At 40.7% G+C, this 19,370-nt stretch overlaps 1 protein-coding gene and 1 long non-coding RNA gene across 3 annotated transcripts in view; one reads left to right on the top strand and one right to left on the bottom strand.

Moving 5' to 3' along the window:
* The window catches only part of Fhit (fragile histidine triad diadenosine triphosphatase), a 1,519,797-nt gene that overhangs the window by 173,117 nt on the left and 1,327,310 nt on the right, over positions 1-19,370 (bottom strand). The window lies entirely within an intron of this gene.
* On the top strand, positions 7,709-8,745 carry LOC131919773 (uncharacterized). The gene is made up of 3 exons (XR_009381423.1): positions 7,709-7,869; positions 7,970-8,213; positions 8,616-8,745. It is a non-coding gene; the product is annotated as an uncharacterized LOC131919773 (long non-coding RNA).

The following is a 19,370-nucleotide window of genomic DNA, read 5'->3' as shown; positions in this document are numbered from 1 at the left end:
TAGAAGCCAGAATACAGAAAACAATTTATACATCAATGTGTCTGAAAGAATAAAGCTAGCCTACTTCATGAAATCAGTTTTGAGAACTAGAATATTGAAATGTCAACATTCAAGTTTTCAATTGGGTGGATCCAAGGGGCAAATGTACTACTGAAGTGCAGAGACAAGTTAGTAGGAAGAGAGATAATTATCACATAGTTTTCACCACCAACAAAGCAGCCAGTAATAGAGTTTTCAGAAAGCTCTGAGATGGTACCTACCAGAGAAATGCAGAGTTGGCAATGGAATCTAGTACCCCTGCCAGTACATTGTCTCAGTCACAGAGATAATTCACACCCTTATAACACAAACTAATTATGGAGAAGACGGACAAGCAGAGTGGGTGGGACCTCCCAAGGCCTTCAGATTATCCCAAGGAATGTTCAGAGACACAAACCCCACTGGGAGGAGACAGACAGGTGCTCTGTCAAGAGGTCCCTTCCTCCAAATGTGTGATATCTGACTCCCCATTTCATTGACCCAGTTATCACATATTAGCCTGGGTTGTCCTGTCGTCCCTGAACAAGCATGACATAGTTCTTAGCATCATATACAGCCTAAAGCTGGTGTGTAGTCTTCCAAATCAATAAAATAGTTAGAAAAGAAGAGGTTAGCCTGGTGGTGGGGCCCATGCCTTTAATCCCAGCACTCGGGCGGCAAAGGCACATGGATCTCTGTGGGTTCAAGACCAACCTGGTTTACGTAGTTAGTTCCAGGACAGCAAAGGCTACACAAAGAAACCCTGTCTCAAAAACACAAACAAACAAAAAGTTAAAAAATAAGGAATAGATGACTCGGTTTTGTGAGTGCTTTGCAGGGGACATGGAGGACTCAAAACAAAATAGGAATGATTCCCTAGAATATAACCTCTATTGTTCCCGCACTTGGGGGCTGCTTGCTGATTTGAGGATCCACATAAGTAGGATATAAACATTGATGTATTGGAGTTATCCCAAAAGCTGTTTGTACAATTTCAGAAAAACCCATAAGCTAGTTGTTTAAAAGTCAATATTAATTAAATTATGTAAGTTATAACTGAATAATTACTAAAAGCAAAGGTGGAAAAAATATTCCGAATTCCTACATCCTAATGGCTTCACTATACCTAATTATCATCTGTGCTATCGGGTGGTTGGGTCTGTTGTACCTGTGTGATGGAAGAGATATAATGTAGCATACTATTTGGCTACTGTTTTTCAACTCTGTGAATTGTGGCATTCAATCAGCAGCATGAAATTAGGTATGGTAAGACAGAATGTCCTTTATGTGGCAGAACCGGTAACCATGACCCATTTATTACTTTCTTGATTATCTAGGCTTAAGAAAACAATATCACACATTAAATTTACAAGAACATTGTGTTTATAGCTGTGACAGGAGCACAGAAATTGAGAAAATCGCTCCTTTAATATTTAAATTTATTATTCACCAGAAGAGTCACTCCTGTACTGACTATGAGTGCAGTTTGGTAATAAATTTCTGTCATTTCACTTCTGTCCTGCTTGTCACATAAACAAAGCTATCAACAAACGTTCATATCTCAAGCACACTTGTGTGTCAACGATGAGGAAGAGGGCCTAATTGGATAGCAACTAAGCATTTAATTCTATCTGAATTTCTCAGATCATGGTTACATTATAACCAGATTGACCCTAAGTATAGAAATTCAACATTAACAAAAACATGGGGTGAAAATCATATTGACTTTATGAAATTTGCTGAAAAGGTGAATATATATTTTATGATTATGTATAAATTGTGTTGTGTTATACATACTTTTTCATCAGCAAAATTTATGACATAGTTGTGTTGTGCGTGTTGGTGTGTGTGTACCTACACACATGTATACTCAAGCAATGTTTAGCATCATTACCTGCACACTGCTAGCTACAAATATAACAAAAATCATTATTTCACAGCTTTCCTAGAGACAATTTTCTTATGATTGAAAGAAGAAATGGGGAGCAAGGTCATTTCACATTGCTAACATTGCTTAAATTTGGTTGAAATACCAAGCTACCAAAGTCTGCTGAGAAAGTGCTAAGCCCAAGTTCTCTTCCTCTTATGGCGAAGGGTGGTGGAGTCGCTACGGAACAGTAGGTAGATCCACCCGCAACAAGAAGAGGAAAATAGCCAACACTTTAGAGACTGTCGGTGGACTTCTGAGTTGTCCACTGACAGCAATAGAAAATAATAAACAGAAAGTGTAGTAAGGTGAATATTGGGGCAGCTCTGTACTAGTTCTGGTGTACACAGTGATATTAAAAGTTTCTGCATAATATTTGATTATATCCAAAAAGTTTAGAATTGGAACCCATTCAATTTTAAGGACAGAGAGAGGGGGAGAAGGAGGGAGGAAGGGAGAAAGAGAGAGACAGAGAGAGAGCTAGAGAGAGAGAAAGAGAGAGGGTGAGAGCATCTTAAGAGCCAAGTATTTCATGATTGTATTTTTCAGACAATTAAACCTATTTTGGCAAAACATAATTACAGCCAAACAGAATTAGAATTCTGAAACAGGCTGGCTAATTTTATTTTGTCATTTCTAAGAAAAGAAAATGTCAGACATCACCATGCCAGTTTCTCTCTCTCTGCTCTTCTGCCCCATAGGAAAGCTCGCCAAGTGGCCATTAGGATTATCTGGAGGTTCCTCGGGTATACTTGGTAAAGATGCTCACAAAAGGACATAAGATGCACACTAGACTCAGCCATTCACCTCTCAGCTTCCTTACACCTTGATTTAGTGTCAAACACTGCTAATGTGCCTATTTAATCAGTGAGAGATTCTGGGGGTGGGCAGGTATCATGTACCCACTCTGCTCAAGAGACTCTAGGATGGAATGACCCCAGGAAGAAAAGTAGCCTCTGAAACAGCCCCCAAAGTACTTCTAGAAAGTACACAATACCTGGGCCTTTGGTTTTTTTTCAACGATTGACATCTCTGGTGTAGTTTACATCAGGATATTCTGAGAACCCATAGCTGAACCAGGAGGCTAGCTGCTGCAGCCTGTGGGATTTGGGTTTTGTAGAGTGTGCTGTTTGATCATTGTATTTTAAGATCCAGCCTCTCATCTTGCATCTTCTTAGCAAAGTTTTGTTACTTTGAATGCTGATTCATGTTTCTCCACTTGGTCCCTCACATACAGATGCCTGGCATGTCAACCACAGGTATGTTTTTCTTAAACTTCCCTCCATGGGAGCCTGGAGACATATATGAAAGACATGAGCATTGCTTTCATTTTCAAAAAAAAAAAAAAGAAAAGAGAGAGAGAGAGAGAGAGAGAGAGAGAGAGAGAAGGAAGGAAGGAAAGAAAGAAAGAAAGAAAGAAAGAAAGAAAGAAAGAAAGAAAGAAAGAAAGGAAGGAAGGAAGAAAGAAAGAAAGAAAAGCAAGCAAGCTTTCTTCTGGTAACTGCAGGCACCTTCCGTGCTCCCTGTAGAATTTCTGAGCACACCATTCAGGGTGGGTAGCAGTGGGAGGCAGACCTTGATCAAGAGCACATTGCTAGTTTTCCTTGGGATTTTAGAACTCATATTTTAAAAGGCAGCCAATGTTAGGCATTTGCTTGTAAGGATAGGGATGTCATGAGATCAAGGGAAAAAACCTGTGCAGGGGAAGCAATCCCACCAGGCAAGCTCTGGCTGCTCTTCCTATCTCCAAATGCTGCCCTGTCCCAAAGCCTCCCGTGCTTCTGTGTTGCACATCACATTGCCAACAAATGACGATGATAACAGAGCAGAGGCCTCCATATCCTACCGTATGTGTGGCATGGTGATTTGGAAACACAAACTCTCCTACAGTGGCCATTTGGGGGAAAAAAGGAAAAAGGCAATATCCATTCTTAGCAGAGGACACCACCATTCTCAGTGGCTGGGACCATTAATCAACTCTCCTCACAGGCCAGGGAGGCAGCATTGGAATGTCTATCCGAGATATCTGGAGAGAAAACATGTATTTACTGAACACTAACTACCTGTTGGAAAATGTGCTGCAGACTTTCTAGAATGTGAGGCAGATATGGCCTATGACCCAACTGAGCTCAGAGATACAGACAGCGAGCCTGGGAAATAACCTTTAGCCAGAAGCCAGGGCTGAGTGACAGGAAGGCAGAGAACAAAAGACAAAATAGAAAGAGAAAGTAAGGAAAACACTGACCAGAGATGCTATGGTCCTAAACCAAGGATCCCGAATCCCATCCCAACCCATTTACTCCCCACCCTCCCCACATCCATGGTCCTGTGGTTGATCCTCACTGCTGACCTCTGTGAAAGTGAGGCAAGAAGGCAGAGAAGATTGGCTCCAGACAATCTCCAGTCTCCGACTCTGTGCCCCAGATCCTGAAAACCACCTTCAGGGAAGAACTCCCCTTTGCAGCCACAATGAGAAAAGGAACTCATTTGCAGAAGTGAGAGAGGGTGAGAGTAGCAGGATGCAGCCTGCCCCTTTAAATACCCCTTTATTAATCTCCCCAAGCTTGCGGGTAATGAAAAGGTACAAAATACAGCCCCTCTGGCTGCCACACACAGAAAGCCGGAAGAGAAACTGTGTGTCAGGGTGCCCTATTATAATAACAGATTAAAGGGGCACAAACAGGGTACTAATTAGCAGTCATAAAATCTGGAGGCTGCAGATCGCTCATCTTTATACCTGGGCAGTCAAACATCCACATGTGCAGATAAGATAGGCATAGAACACCAGGATGCAGATGCCCAGGGAGGGCTCAGCTGGCAGGAACCAGTGAGGGGGATGGGTTTTGCAGTAGAAACTGCATTCTCCCAAGCATTCAAAGGCATTCAGGTGACTGCCCAAGAATGAAACCACAGGCAGCCTAAAGCCAGACAAACACCTCCTAGCTCAGCAAGGGATGGTGGAGACATCTGATTGATCATCTGAGAGTCCCCCTTCCGAGATGTATTCCAGCATGGTCCCTCCCAGGGTTTTATGCAGAAGGCTGCTTCTGAGAAACAAGATGGGTTATTAGCATTCAGGGGCCAAAGTTTAGCCTGAAGGAGAGATACCTTCATCAATAAAATCCTTTCTGATTAAAGTCAGTCTTTTTTCTTGGGTCTGCTCAGAGCGTGGAAAATAAGTCGGGTGTGCTTTCTAACTTTTATCGCCAATTTGTTCCCTGAGGATTTCAAGGATTCTATTGCCATGAGGGAAATCTCTAAGAAAAAAGGAAGGAGTGTTCTTTCATTCATAAGTTACCTGTTGATAAATTCACACCTAGTAATTCAGAGTTGGAAATACTACCCAGATATCTATTGGGTATTATAAAGTTACTAATGTATTATTTTTAAATCCTTATATGTGGTGCATATCAAGAGCCCTCTTTTACAAAAAGAACTTAAGATTTTTTTCAATAAGGAGAAAAGTGTGTCTGTATTATATGTGAATCTGAAGTTCATTTAATGTGTTTTAGCCTTTCAACTGGTATAACCATCAAAAGGCGGCATTGAAAGCACAGCCATGTACCAGAAGATCACACAGTAATCACCATTATGCTCATTTTATTCCCAATTTCATAATGAGGTCTGTGTATTATTTACTGGTAAATATTTCTCTCATTGTATAGTGAAATATCTGAAGCAAAAATGTCAAGGTGTGTGTGTGTGTGCATGGGTGTGTGTGTGTGTGTGTGTGTGTGTGTGTGTGTGTGTGTGTGTGTGTGTTTGCAGCTCTCAGGGATTGAACTTAGGACCTTGTGCCTACTGGCCAAATGATCTAGTCAAAATGGACAAGACCTTTATAGAAATATTTCTCTTTATTTTCATGTGTGTTTGTGCATGCATTCATGTCCCTTGAAGCAGGGTTTCTTTCTGAGGCTGGAGCTTACCATTTTTCAGCTCCATTGGAGGCCAGGAAGCTCTAGTGATCTCCTGTCTCCACTCTACTGGGTTATAGACATTCTTGACATTCCCAGAATTAAGTAAGTTCTAGGGATTTGAACTCAGGTCCTTAGGTTTGTGCAAGAATTGCTGTTACCTGTTAAGCCACTTTCACAACCCCCAAGCCCTTCTTTGAATATGAATATCACATTAGAAAAGAGATATCTAATCCTCATTTTATCTTTCTTGAAAGGGTTGGGTAAATACCACTTAAATGGGACTGTGTCCTACTCTCCACATAATGGTGACTGGCTTGCCCAATATGGCCTCTTAGAAGATTTACTTGGTCTTTGTATTCTCCATCTGACTCTCTTATTTTGACTTTGGTGTGCTGCCTAGGATAATATACAACGATGGTCGACAATGTTTGGATTTGAGCTCATGAGAAGTGGACTAGATAGCAGGTGTTAATGGTTAGCCTAGGATTCCTGATACATCCCACCCAGATATCACTCACCCCAACTGTTCTTTTTTTTTTTTTTTTTTTTTTTTTTTTTTTTGGTTTTTCAAGAGAGGGTTTCTCTGTGTAGCTTTGCGCCTTTCCTGGAACTCGCTTTGGAGACCAGGCTGGCCTTGAACTCACAGAGATCCGCCTGCCTCTGCCTCCCGAGTGCTGGGATTAAAGGCGTGCGCCACCACCGCCCGGCGGAAAGATCCCCAACTGTTCTTAAGGTTCTGATGATAGTATGGGTCACATACCAAGGATGTGCTTGCTTAATTGATTCTTAAAAAGTTAATCCATGAGAGTCTAAAGGTGATAAACCCAGCATAGTAAGCACAGACCCTTTAGGAAAACTATTCTTATACTGAATGAGACCTCCCTATACCCTCCAACTAAACCATGTGGGTGAGGCCCAGAGCATAGTCTCTGACTCACCAGGCAACCATGGCCTAGCCATTTTTCTTCTTCAGAAGAACCCACGCTTCTCATAAAAGAGACACCAGTCTTTGTTCCTCTCTGCCTCAGAAAGGAAATGAAAGGCCAACTAAGAGAAGACATCTTGGATGTGCTATGCATATTTTCCAAAGAAACATGCTTTTTAAACCTAAGTTGTTAAGTGCTAATGAAAGACTTCTCTTTACACAAGGGTTAAAGGACTTTTAATACATACATTTCCTGGCTCTCATTAAGGAGACACTGATTCTTCATGGGTTCGTGAGCACCTCCATAACTGAGAAGAGTTTGCAGCCACTGTGCAATAATCAATGTAAACTCTAATGAGAGGACACACTGGCAGGGTGTGTGTTCTTCTTCTTCTGTCAAAGACATTGTAGTGAATTTTTTCAGAAGCTTTATTAGTTCTTGCTTAATATTATCCCTCTTTTTCGTATGAAAACTTTGATTAGAATCTCAGGCAAAGCTTTAGGCTTTCAACAAGGAGGTTATTAAAAAATAATTAATATCTAAATGGTGCTTAAAATACCATATTATGGCTAATTGGCAGTACAATCACAGGACACTGAGATACAGATGACATTAAATGTCAAGAGCCAGGCCTGATCTGTCAGTTACTTCATTATTCCAAGCAGAGAAGCAACTTTGTGGAGAAGGTGGACACAGTGGAGCTCTTGGAAACTGCACCTGTTCGGAACCTATGACTTTCTTCTGGACAGAGACTAAGGACTCCTCAGAGGGAATCAAATGGATCCTTGGGGGTTTCCATAGCTTGTTCTCCACATTGCTGCAGTTGGATATTCCTGAACAGAATTCCAAACTTCACTCTAGAAGTCTTTTTCAGAACCCAATCATTGGAACAGAAAGTGGTGTTCCAGAATCCTTCTGGTTCTTAACCCACAGGACAGGGTCGAAGAGAGACTGCCTTTGGGTTCCTGGACACCCAATGATACATCCATCCATTTTCTGTGAAGTTCTGAAGTTCACTTTTTAGTTCTTGTGGCAAAATGTTTATGTTAATTCTCATACCAAGTGGGAACAAATTCAATCGGTATATTATTACTTTGAAATTAGTCAAACATATTTATGCATCTTATAAGGGTCTAAATCAGAATTTCTCAAGTATGGTCTCCTAAATACTCTTACTGCAGGGTTTTGTGAAAGAGAGTGAAATGATGAAAGCGAAGCATCCTTTCTCCCTTTGGCCAAGAGAGCTATATACTGAGTGTGGAATCATCCCTAGAGAGAACTGTCGGCCATCAACAAAGCTGAAAGGAGTTGGAGATCTGAAGAGTGATTTGACATCAGACACGGAGATGCAGAGTTTGGACTTTATCCTGCTGGTTTTTATCTTGCTTTGGTCCTGTACTATGCCCTTTTCCACCCTTTAGAAAGGTAATGTATATTTTGTGCCACTGTATGTTAGAAATATGTGATCTGGTTTTTGATTTTGATTTTACTGGGGCTTACAGTTAAGAGGTTGCATGAGTCTCAGAAGAGACTTTACATTTTGGACTTTCGATCAGTATTGAGACTGAAAGATTATGGGGACTTTTAAAGGTGAGAGCATTTTTGCGTTATGATATGGCTACAAGCCTAAAGGGGCCATGGAGTTGAATATGGTGGTTTGAATAAGAATGGCCCCTTAGGCTCAGATATTTGAATGCTTAGTCACCAGGGAGCGGCACTATTTGAAAGGATTTGGAGGGTTAGGAGGTGTGGCCTTGTTAGAGGAAGAATGCCACTTAGGGGTGGGCTCTGAGGTTTCAAATCTCAATCCTGCCTCTGTGTTTACAGATCACCACGATGTAGCCCTCAGGTTCTGTTCCAGCACCTTGCTTGCCACAATGATCCTTGCCATGATGATAGCGGACTGACTCTCTGAATCTGCAAGCAAGTACCTAATTAAATGCTTTCTTTTACTGGGCGGTGGTGGTGCACGCCTTTAATCTCAGCACTCAGGAGGCAGAGCCAGGCGGATCTCTGTGAGTTCGAGGCCAGCCTGGGCTACCAAGTGAGTTCCAGGAAAGGCGCAAAGCTACACAGAGAAACCCTGTCTCGAAAAAAAAAAAAAAAAAAAAAGGTCATCATGTCTCTTCACAGCAGTAGAACAATAACCAAGACAGTACTCAAATGCGTAGGGCATGCATGCACCTCCACCAAGGACTTACGTACATTCTCAGTGCCTGACAATCTACAGGTAAATAATTTAACAACTCAGGTTTCTTCCAGTTTTCCAAGGTAAAAGGGCCTTTAATTGCAGATTAAACATCAGGCCCCAGTAAGACAGAATCTCAATCAGAATTTGTGTATATGCTCAAGGAGACCAAACGCAGCTATGGACAATTAACCAAAGCCATAATCTATATGATATGAAAAGGGGGGAGATTTGTTCTCTATGAAGGCAAAGTTGATAAAAAACAGTAGTTGTCGAGCTAGGCTCCAATGAGAGGGGTGTTCATTGTTGGTCAGAAAAGTATAGGAGGGTAAAATAACCACTAGTCTATACCATGGCTAAAATAGCCATTCTGAGTTATTGACCCTAATACCACAGACAAACCAGAAAGGTTGACAATCTCGTACACTGCAAGTAAATTCCTTCAGACCAGGAATCCACCATACACACATTTTATGTCCTACTGCATGTCAGGAACAGAGAAGGCCTATTGAGTTCCCTTGCCTGGGCAACTTGGCCTGTAGGTCTCTCTCAGACACCTCTGGAGTAGGCATCAATATCAGGATACAGTTGTGCCCTCACCTTGTGAAAGTAAAAGCTCTTTATATGTTGTATATTTGGTTATCTTGTTTGTAAACTCATCTTAGCTGACTATGAGGAACTTCATTTGAAGGATTCTTACAGTGAATCTGCTTTTAAGGGACAGAGACAGAGGCAAATGTTGGAATGTATACATAATTTTTTTAAAAAAGGAGAAAAAAATCCAAAGATGGCTGACTCAGTTGATAAAGGGCTCACTTTGCAATCATGAGGACCTTAGCTTGATCCAAAGAAACTGTATAAAAATGTCTGTGTGTGCTAGCATGTACTTTTGACTCAAGCGTGACAGATACAGATAGACAGACTCCTTTTCCTGTCTGGATAGGCATTCTGGACCAACTGATGAGCTCCAGGCCAAAGAAAGACCATGGCTCAGGGAGGCTGGTGGCATTCCTGAGGATGACATTAGAGGTTGTCTTCTGGCCTCCACATGTTCTCACAAACATGTGCATCTATATACTCACTAACATGCCATACACGAACACACTATACAAATACATGCATTAAAAAAGCTAAAGAGAAAAACATGAAAGAAAGCTTAAATGTTACAGTGGCCACATGATGATAATCTGGTGTCAAACAGTGAATAAAAATTAAAAAAATTTACAATTTGATTTAACCAAGTCCTTATCTTTTGGATTCATTGAGTTACATGGATGAAAAGCTCATCCTAAATAATGATCCTATGACATGCACATTGAAGTAGAAGGAGAGAGAGAGACTAGAAGATTTTAGATGGTCAAACAAGTAGTTGCATGTGAGCACAACAAAGTGAGCTTTGAGCTTCCTAAGGACACTGACAAATTGTCCTCTAGAGTCCAATTCCCAGCATCAGTACCACTTCACCACGATGGCCTGTCCAGCCTAATGGCTCTCCACGCCAAGAAGGGCAGTCAGTGTGATTAAAATAACCATCAACAAAATGGTCCAGTAATTAACCATCTCCTTCTTAAAATATAATTGTGGTCAGTGAGATTGATGGGTTCTTTTGGTCATTAACAATCTATTTAACAACCGTAAATTTAAAGTCATCACTTTCCTGAGCCCTAGTGTTAAAGAGGTTAGGAAGTGGCAGAGTTAAGAGCTGGAAAATTAAGCCAGAATGTGAAAAGCAAGATTTACAAAGTAGTATTCCTCTGAGAGTACCACGGACCTAAGTGGAAACGGGTGTTATTAATGCTACAGGATGTATTTAATTGCTTTTTTAAGAGGAAAAACTTCTTAATTGATGCCCTATGACATGGAATACAACTTAGGTGGGAAGGGGGCACCACTAAAGATTGAAGCCAGACAACAACCAAGATTTTTCAAAATGAACCACCTACCCATAATAATTAAAATAGTGCTTAACACAATATAAGACCCAGAACATATCTTTGGTCACCTTTGAGCACTCTAAAATAATCAATTCTTGTCAAAGATTTTCAAATGCCACATAAAACACATGCAAGTGTTAGAGTGCCTTTAATATATCTGAAAATCTGCCATGACTGATAGGGATACTCGTGACAGCACTTCATGTATGTCTATGAACTACAGCTGTACTTAGCTGGTTGTGTTATCAGTGAGTGATGCTGTAGTCTTTATCACACCTCGTTTTGACCTAAGATTTCTGTTGTTATTTTCTTTTGGTTTTGTTTACATTTTTTGTTTTGTTTGTTTTTCTTTGTTTTTGGCTGAAGATTATGCTAGTCCACTTGTTTTCTTCCATGTTCATGAACCAGTCAAGGAGACAGACAACTAAATCTTCCTCTGGATTATTTTCTAAGCAGCACAGAGTCTCAGTGCCAGGTTTGAACATGCCAACTTGAGGCCCAGCCCAGGCTCACCCTACTAGTGGTCCAGGAGAGAACCAATGGCCAGAAGGAAAGGGAAATACATCGTTTGCTACCTGTGTGCTTTGGATTATTGTAAGGAGCTCTTCCTAAGCAGGAAGAAAAAAAAAAACACAGGGAAGGACTGGAGAGATATCTCGATTGGGCAAGAGTGCTTATTGTGCAAGCTTGAAGGCCTGAACTTGAATCTATGCCCAGCATCCATGTAAAAAGCTAGATCTAGTCTCATGCATGCTGGTACCCCCAGGACTGTTGGGAGGTGGGGTTGGAGACAGGAGGGTCACTGGAGCTTGCTGGCTGCTATTTTAGCACCATGTTAGGTGAGAGATCCTGTCTCAAGGCAGAAGGCAGAGAGTGACAGAAAAGGACACACAAGGTCCTCTAGTGGCCTCTGTCCACAAGCACACACATGTGTGCATACAATACATACACACATTACATACACTTTAATCTGTAACAAACAGCCCTGTAACTAGTCTTTAACAAAGGTGTCCTCCCAAAGGAGAAACAAAGGAAACTCCTGGTGAAGGGCTGGGCTTTCCACCAGCGATATGGCAGCATCACAGATCTACTGATTTCCATTAAAGCAAGGGTGCTCTGTCTTTGTGGGAAAAGGCAAACGAGGAAGCCAGAACTGTACTAGTGCTATTGATTAAAGTTCAAAGGAGCCTGGAAGGTTCCTGATGAGACAGATTTCAAGTACTTTCCCCTTCCCCAGAGGTTCACTGGGTATTAACTCAGGTGTCTACAGAAGCCCCATGTTTGGCCTTAGAAAAACTCACAACTTAATATTTCAGGATGAAGAAGAATTCTGTCTTGATAGGTAAATAGTTTTCAGCTAAAATACCATTTCTGATCATGAGTAATAGCAAACACTGGACTTAATAGAAAAAGAATAAAGTGACCAGTTGTCAGCCGCTGTAGAGGAAACTCACTGGAGAGCTAAGAACATGGATTCTGAAGGCACAGTGCTGGATGAGTCCACACCCTGTTCCTCACCAGCTTGGCAAAACATTTAATTTCAACTCTCTGAATACGAAATGCAAAAAATAAAAATTATGTCATATTTTTATCATAAGCATTACATAAATAATACAGAGAAATTTTTATAATATCCAGAATATAACTTTCACTTAAATACTCAAATAGATGAAACTGGAGATCATTGTGTTAAGAGAAATAAGCTAGACTCAAAAACACAAATATGTGTTTTTTCTCTAGACCTAAAATCAGTAAAGCTTGTAGTAGGTGTAGGAGCCTTGGAAGAGGAAGGGGACTTTAGGGAAAGGAGCAGAGAATAGGTTGGAGGTAGATAAGATCAAAACAAATGATATGCCTGCATGAGAATTTCACAATGAAAGATCCTGAGAGCTGCTGGTAGCAACAGCCTTACCTGAGGCCGTGGGAGTATACAGCAAGTGACAACTAGTATTCAGCAGGTTGGCCCACTAGATGAATAATTCTCTGATGGGGAACCCCACTTAGCAAAGCTGTGGGGTTACTGATATTTTTTCCCACTGCTTGTATGTTTATCTTGAGAAAATATTTCTTCTATTGGGCACACTTTTTTTTTTTTTTTTTTTTTTTTTTTTTTGGTTTTTCAAGACAGGGTTTCTCTGTGTAGCTTTGCGCCTTTCCTGGGACTCACTTGGTAGTCCAGGCTGGCCTCGAACTCACAGAGATCCGCCTGGCTCTGCCTCCCGAGTGCTGGGATTAAAGGCGTGCGCCACCACCGCCCGGCTTATTGGGCACACTTATAGCTGTGGATAGTCAGGAAGATGATTTCTGTTTAATCTGTACAACTCTGATGAATAGAAATAATACTAGGATATTTTTCATAACTGACATAGAAAATTAACAGTATTCTCAGTCACAAAGACAGCTAATTTTAGACTTTAGAACAAATTCAAAAGAACTAGCTGCCCCTGCAGAGAATATACAAAGACAAATTCTCAGATGTTTGTTGCTGAATCAAGGTCAGACATGAAGCAACTTTGGTAGACATCACTCCCTGCAATAATTGACTATCTGCACATACTCCCTACTTCAAGGTTTAGCCAACTAACTGTCATTTTCTGTCTGGGAACCCTGACCACTCAGGTTACATGTACAGCCAAATGTTACTCACTGGTTGGTCAGGGTGACCTCCCTAGCCTGAGAAAAACTGTGTGTGACTTATCATGTGTTATGCCTGAAAATGTAACATATAATTGTCCAGAGTTTGGCTGATGAAGTGTGTGTGTGTGTGTGTGTGTGTGTGTGTGTGTGTGTGTGTGTGCTGAAAGAGAGATGTAGCCGAGTGGGTAAAGACATAGAAAATATAGTAGTATAGAAAAGAGATGTGTATGTAGGGCAGAGATGTATATGTAGAGCAGAGATGTGTATGAAGAAGAGAGTAAATGAATAAAGAGTGAGTGAATGGTGTAGTAGTGTGTGAAGGAATGTAGCAGAGTAGAGAAAAGAAATGTGTATAGAAGAGAGATGTGGTGATATATAATATATAAAAAAGAGATGTAACTGTATATAGAAATATAAGGCTGTGCAGGAAAGAGATGTATGTATGTAAAAAGAGATATAAAGTTATATGTAAAGAATGAAGCTGTGTGGGGATAGAAATATTTTTCAGAGAGGGTATTCTATGATAAAGTAAAATAGAAAGTTACCATTAGAAAGCATGTGTGTTTCCTTATTTAACCTTCAGATAAAAAAGTTTCCAAAAGCCCCACTATGCTGTGGCATTCTACATACAACCGTGGGACAGTTCTGGGGGCTTGACTCCCAGGCTGCATTAGAAGCCCAGGATTTTACACAATTAATATTGTCTGAGAAGGAATCCCCATTAGCCTCCTCACCAGCGGCTCACTGCTCACTGACAGTGCAGAATGTGGTGCTGGCTCGGTCTTTGTCTGTCTGTCTGTCTGCTTTAGAATTCAGTCTTCACTTGATACATTGAACCGACAAGCACCACACTTTCAGGTCAAGGTGGCAGTGGAGAGCAGCACAAGGTATCCTGTGCAGCTAATGTATGCAAACCATACGATTTTAGCAGAGCTAACGTCTGGAGTGGAGCATGTTCTAACGGTGATGATCTAATGTATTTGGACCTTGAAATATCACATGGTATTTTAGTGAGTCAAATTTTTGGAACATTGAAAAATGATCCAAACTGGTACATTTTTTAACTAAAACAACCAGACTACCTTCTCTGGGTATCCTAGACAGCTTAAAACATCCCACCCCACACTTACTCCGCTCAACTATGCAGAAGAAAGGATGAGCAAGAGGTTGGTTCAGCACCATATGTTTGAGCCTGGGCAAATGTGAAAGCTGTCTATGTCAATAGCAAGAAAAGAAATATTTTAGAATCATGGACATAATGACAACAGACTTGGGGCTTCTGGGAGTCACTGTCTTTAGGCATCATGGGTTGGAATTCATAGTCATCAGATGGTATCAGGAAAACCTTTTTGTAGTCACAAATGGGTAGAAGGTGTGTCTGCCATCAAGTGAGTATATAACCAGGATGGTGCTGGGCATCCTACAGTTCCTAGCTTCCATTCCCCCATTCAAAACTCCTCAAATTTTTCTGTTCTCAAATACTACGAGTATGAAAGTCAAAAAGTCCTATGCTGCACGGTGCACACATTAGTGTGGACTCAGCTGCTGACTGTTTCCCCTACCATCCTAAAGTCATGCACTGCTGTGTCCCCTGTGTCTGACATGGAACATCACATTTTATAGGGGCTTATATAATGTTTTTGGAGTGATCGATTGAGCTATTGCATAGACAACAGCACTGTCTTCATTTTTCTATACAGAAAATCTGACCTTTCTGATATCAAGGTCAGAAAGGAAAGGGAAAAGATTAGAGATGTTTGGACATAGCTTTGCCTGTTTGGTCCCTAGCACATTAGACACCACTAATAAAGCTGTCCTTATGCTAGCCTATCACCCCTTCACAGTGGCTGGTAACACAGTTGCCTTATGCCATTAGGTCCCCCATCAAAGAAGCTAGGGGCTGGGAGCAGTTTAGTAGACAGAGTGGTTACCTAGCATACACAAGACCATGGTTTTGATCTTCAGCACCACATAAATTGGCCTAGATGGCATGTTTGTAATCCCAGAACTGGAGAGATGTAAACAAGAAGACCAGAGGTTCAAGAATATCTTTGGTTAACTATTGAGTACAAGGTCAACCTGGGCTCCATGAGATACCCTGTGAAGCCTGTCTCAAAACAAGCAAATCCAATTATATCTAGAATCCACTGGTCTTCCCTCATGCTTAAAGCCATAGACAGGAAGACTCAAATGTAGATGTAACCAACCATCTTATTAAATAAGAAACACAGAACCAATGCAAAGAAGAAAGCCAAGAGATCAGAGCTAAGAGCCTTACCCTGCAGCTAGCCTCTTAAGTCAAGAGACCTCTCTGAAAGAGACCTACTTCCTGTGTGTTTGTCTTTATATAATCTTTCTGTTCTGCCTTCTCATTGGTTGTAAACCCAAACACATGACTGCCTCGTCACTGCCTGTCTGTAGAGACTTCCAGGTCTTCTATGGTTGGGATTGAGATTAAAGGTGTGTGTCTCCAATGCTGGCTGTATCCTTGAACACACAGAGATCTACCTAGCTCTGTCTACCAAGTGCTGGGATTAAAGGCATGCGCCACCACCGCCACGCTCTTGCTATGGCTCTAATAGCTCTGACTCCCGGGCAACTTTATTCATTAACATACAATTAAAATCACATTTCAGTACAAATAAAATACCACCATACTCAAACTATCAATAGGTCACACTCTACTTTGTTCTTGATGTCTAGCTACCATTTTCAACACAATAATCACAGCACTGTTTTAAAGGGAAGAAGCAGATCACTCCATGCCTATGTTCAAAAATCTTCCAATGCCCTCAGAATGCCTTCGAATGCCTTATAAGGTCCTGTCTATGATTTGACATTGAGCACACTTGCTATCTCTCTACTTAACAAAAATGTGTCTGCTTCTTTCTTATTCTAAAACCTCTGCCCTATTCTTGGAATGCTGGTCTTCCACATCCCTACATGGTTGCCATTTTCACATCATTCAGGAAACAGCTAAAAGTGAGCCTACTCAAGAGAAAAATGTTGGATAATCACCTTTTCTACCCATGTAAGTCCGATATTTCACTTTTTAGCTGCCTTTGGTCTTTGGGTGCAGTCTGAGAACTTATTATTTGTCATCAGCTGTACAACCTTTACCATCAGAACATTGACTCTGTGAGAGCAGGGAGCCAGTTTTCTGCTGTTCCTCAGACATGGTGGGGAGCACAAGATAGAGGTCAATGTGTATCTACTGGATTATGAGCATAGAAGGACTGGTTTGTTATGTCAAAAGGAAGCCTCTGAAAAGATAGTAGTGTGAATTTTCATTTGCAAAAGAGTTTCTCAGAATTTCCAAATTCATTCCCAAATTGCATGCTTTGTTTAAAATATCAGTTCAACACAAGACTCAGCACTGGAGCACTAGAGAAGAAGCTGACATTCCTCAACCAGCAGCTGTAACTTGGAAACTGAATTCACAGTATACATTTCTCTCTTCATAAGCCCCAAATTAAACTTCATCCTCTATTTTTAAATATCACTTCAGAGACAGTGAAATAATAGAACAATAAAATATTGGTAATGATCCTCAGTATCTAACCAAAAAAGTAATTCTGTATTTTTCCAAATATGGTTAGACTAGTAAAGTATGAAAATTAGTTTAATTTTGTGTTCTTTCATAATTGTGTTATCTAAAAAAAATACCCAACTCTTTTACATTCACAGGCGTTATATATAAGAGTTTACTCTGCCAAGACTTGTGGTAACAAAGATCATATCAAAGTATAAAGTTACTTTTGGGAGATCACATCATATTTCTGAATGGAAGTCAGCCATATACACAAAGCCAGGGATAAGTTGGGAATGTCAGGGAATTTGGTGAATGGTGTCACAAAAAAACAGGAAGAATCAAGAGATCAGGCTGTGCCGTACTCTAAGTTATGCTATATCATACCACAATAGCATTTTCTCAGGCTGTGACATTTCCACAGCCTGTGAGACCTGCTCTCAGTACTGCAGCCAGGGTTACCGAGAGAATACTTTTCTAGAGTGGGACTTTAGGAAAGGTTCTTATCTGAGGGTCTTTTGGAACAACTTTCTATCTATCTGAGGGAAAAAGATTTACACACAACCTGAGGGTCATTTTCTTCTATTCATCTTCAGCTCGAATTCTCTTCATTCTGTTTTTCCCTCTAATTCTTCTCTGCAGCTCTAATTCCTTCCAAGTCCCAATGCTTTCTAGTTCTCCTCCATTCTACACAGTTCTATACATATTTAACAGGAGGCTTTGGCAATAATAAAAAAAAAATTACAAAAGCTACATCCGAAGGTCAATAGCACATTCCTTAAGCAAACAATAAAGAAAAGAGCCATTTACCATGGCAATGCATAGGTGCAGGACATGGTGTTTGACACTTTCCTGGGCAGTGGCTGCTGGTCTGTGTTATCAGCCAGACTTGGCTAGAGAAACTCGCATAGTATTTTAGGTTGCTTTGTGTTAATAACCTTGGTTAGACATCTGTCATATCTGTAAAGTTTTAATTTCTGATCCATTTACAGAGATATTCAGTCTAGTTTGAATTTGTTCTGAGGCCCAAAACCAGCCAATAGTATGTGGCTTATCTTAGAACAGAAAAGAAATTGTTGTTTTCTTTATGGCAGTCTGAGCTATGATTTAAAAAAAAAAAAAAAAACAGAGTCTAAGTGTCTTACAGTCCTTGTGGAACAAGAGATCTAGTTATGAAGCATATCCTAGTATATTTTCTATATATCAAAATTATACAGCTTAACGAGAAGTCATCTTCCTGATCATCCACAGATATATGTGCCCATATGATTGAGACATAATCATGAGATTACATGTACATATTACATGAAAATGCACAGCTGCTTTTGCACATATGAAATTACAGATGGATGTAACAGTTTTCATAGTCAGCAATCCTGTAAGCCTTGCTTGAATGGGGTTCTTCTCCATCAGAGAATTATTTACCTGGTGGGTTGACATCTAAATTATCAATTGCTACCTGCTGTATCTATATCATGGCCCTCAACAGCTTGTGACATGTGTTGCTTTAGGAAACATCATTTTGTAAAAAGCTTTTGACCCCATTTCAAGGGAGAGAGATGACTGCAGCCCTGGGAGGACTAGAGACTGCACAGTCTGCCAGGTGAATGTCGGCTGATAAATGAATAAAGAGAAAGCCGCTCTACATGCTTATTAGAGTGAACATACATGGGCATATTAAAATCTTATTAGAGAAACCAGATACATGAACTTATAAGACATGCCAGACTAAGGAAAAAGTATAACCTCCTCAGATGGACCCCATAAAGTGATGAAACCCTAACATTGAGATGACATGGCCTTATACCAGCTTATCATGTGACATCTGTGCTTGTTACATTAGTGGGTAAGTAGTGGGCTTCATGACTCTCCCTGGAGCTGAAGTTCAACTTTGTCCTCTGCTGTTGACACGGACTACTCAACTGCCTGCTGGTCTACTTGTTTGCCCTTCTAGATCTGAACCTGGACCCACTACTTCCTGTGCTGGGACACATGTTCAGCATTTCACCTTGTAGATGGAGTATTGCTCCTATTTTGAGTCCCTTTCATATTCCTCTTCATCCATGGCAGGCTGCTAAGATATAGGCGGCGTCCATTGATCATGCCAGTAACTGATGATTTTAGGGCATGTTGGTCCATCTTACTAAATCAAGACCTTGAGGGCAGCACTCTTTATCACTCATTTCTAATATGTGTTCAGTGCTTGGCACAAGAGAATTGTTTGACAAATATTTGATGGCTGTTCAAGTGAAATAGTGAAGTCATCTTTAGTTGTGAACAAAAATAAGTTCAAA

This window comes from Peromyscus eremicus, chromosome 9, assembly GCF_949786415.1.
Source record: "Peromyscus eremicus chromosome 9, PerEre_H2_v1, whole genome shotgun sequence".
Lineage (NCBI taxonomy): Eukaryota > Metazoa > Chordata > Mammalia > Rodentia > Cricetidae > Peromyscus > Peromyscus eremicus.
This window is presented reverse-complemented; position numbering and strand designations above follow the sequence as displayed.